The sequence below is a fragment of the Otolemur garnettii genome, unplaced genomic scaffold (genome assembly GCF_000181295.1).
Source record: "Otolemur garnettii isolate 467f Iridium unplaced genomic scaffold, OtoGar3 scaffold00113, whole genome shotgun sequence".
In the NCBI taxonomy this organism is placed as follows: Eukaryota; Metazoa; Chordata; class Mammalia; order Primates; family Galagidae; genus Otolemur; species Otolemur garnettii.
The window spans coordinates 6,085,876-6,088,210 of NW_003852508.1; the positions used below are offsets into that span (position 1 = coordinate 6,085,876).

At 30.1% G+C, this 2,335-nt stretch overlaps 1 long non-coding RNA gene across 1 annotated transcript; it reads right to left on the reverse strand.

The window, feature by feature from the left end:
- Window positions 1-675: 675 nt before the first annotated feature.
- On the reverse strand, window positions 676-1,760 carry LOC111727586. The gene is made up of 2 exons (XR_002775106.1): window positions 1,677-1,760; window positions 676-1,042 (listed from the first exon to the last, which is right to left on the reverse strand). It is a non-coding gene; the product is annotated as an uncharacterized LOC111727586 (long non-coding RNA).
- Window positions 1,761-2,335: the final 575 nt, after the last annotated feature.

The window sequence follows — 2,335 nt, forward strand, 5'->3', positions numbered from 1 at the left end:
CCCAGGAGTTGGAGGTTGCTGTGAGCCATGATGCCACGGCATTCTACCCAGGGCGACAGCTTGAGGCTCTGTCTCAAAAATAAATAAATAAATAAATGAATAAATAAATAAATGTGTTAGAATGGTATAAAAATGCTAGAGGACCTTGAGAAAAGAGGCAGAAGGAAGTGAAGATATACAAAATTAAAAACAAAACAAAACTTTGTCTTACCTTTTATGGAAGAATAAAGAAAGAACTCTTAGGATTCTGAGTTTATTATAGTATTGTAGTTTGGTAACATTATGGGTTAAATAAACATTGGTGGGTTTCCCTGTGAACCTAACCACTATATACGAACATTACTTATATAAAAAATGCCCTGTCTTATAATTCTATAATTTAAAGACTGCGTATAAGCTGATACTATATACTAAAATCTAAACTTCGAAAGTATAATGATTGTACTAATGGATTATAGAAATATTTATCCTATGATACTTTAAATTGGGAATTTAATATTCTAAAAATGAATTTGTACAAATCATTTGTGAGACACCATTATAATACAAGTGGTATAGAACTATAGAACCAATATGTAGTTATAATATAGTTGATAGTAACACAAAAACAAAGCTGGTATCTACAGGTGTAAGTAGACAAGGGTGGAGGAAAGGATTACATAGAAATCTATACTGTTAACTGAAGCAGCTAGAAATAGCTTTATTGATCATTATAATAGTAATCCAAATAATTATACAAATTTTAATAATTTTAAAGTAACCGTTTTACCTAATCTGTTGATTACATAAATATTAAATACTATAATCACTTGTAGAGAACATACAGTGTAAAAACACTGAAAGTAACCCTAGAATACTTTAAAATAATGCCATATTCATTTTAAAATATGTAAGTCACATTATCAATCTACTATAGATAACAGGTTATTTATTTAACCCGTAAGAAAACATTCTGTTCTCTAAAAACAAAACAAAGCAATGCTTTCGTTAATCTAAAACTAAAGGTTGGCTTTCCATTTCTTGTCAGGATCTGTGTTGCTAACTGTGGAAAGAAAATCAGAGAGTAAAAATTAAACAACAGATAAGTAAATACACTGAATTTTAAGTTATCTTGTGCCTAGAGAAAGCGTTCATTCTTAAAATAATTGTGTTGTTCAATATAGAGTTGGTTTTTTTTTGTATACTTAAAAAGTGAGGCTTCTAAATGAAATTTAAGCTTTGAGACTCTTGATTTTAAGGATTAAACTTCTGTAAAAACTATTAATTTGACAAATTAATGCCAGTAAATAATTACAAAATTACTGCTTTAATATTTTCTGAGTTTACTACCTTTACTACTGCTCAAAAGCTTTTCCGCTTTCAAATGTATCACATATAAAATTTTTTTGTGGTTTTGGGGGTCTAAGAGATAAAGGTACCTTCCCACTACACTCGCCTTTGACTGTCCTTCTGGTTGGTAAAGACTGGATCCCTGAGAGAGATTCTAAGTCCTGTGGGAACTTACAATTTACAGTCAGCTAGCTTTGTGCGACTGACCTTCCCAGTCTCTCTAACTTAAAGAGATATTTAAGGGAGCACTATGATGAGTGATGTTTTTCCTGAAAGGAAACTGGTGCATCTGTGAAAATATTCTAAATGCTGGCAATAAAAGAATTAAAAGTTGAAAGTATACTCACATATTTTTCCTTCTTTTTCTAGCTTTTTCAAATGAAGTAAGAGATTATGTTTAGCCACTTTATGTAAATGTTCGGGAGTATCCTAAAAGAAACATGATGAAAGAAAAACATTTTTAAAATTTGAAACAAACAAACAAACCCCACAATCTTTTTGAAACCTTTAAAGAAAAACAAAATGTAATAAAAGAAGTTCAACTTAAACACATTTTAAATAGTAATAACCTAAACAATTTCCCTTTGCACAAGTTTTGCTTTAGGTCACTGTATTTCTATACCTATTGCCTACAGATAAAATAGACTTGTATGTGTCATAAAGACAGTAGCAGTGTCTGTTTGTTCACTACTGAATACCCAGTGTTTAGCATAACAGTACATGGTAGAAACTCATTAATATTGATTTTTAAAAATATTTTCTCCAATTCTGTGAGTTGTCTATTTGTTCTTTTGATTGTGTGTTTGGCTGTGCAGAAGAAACTCATTATTATTTTATGAATCAGTGAATGTAAAAATCATTTTTAGTTTTGAGGACAATACAGTTGGCCCTGTACTGGTTTCCTGATTAAGTTATAAGACAGTATCTTTGCACATTTTTATAAAAGTATGTGTGCCTTTTAACTCATACATTATTTTTCCTTTACTTTCGCTATAACAGCAATGTA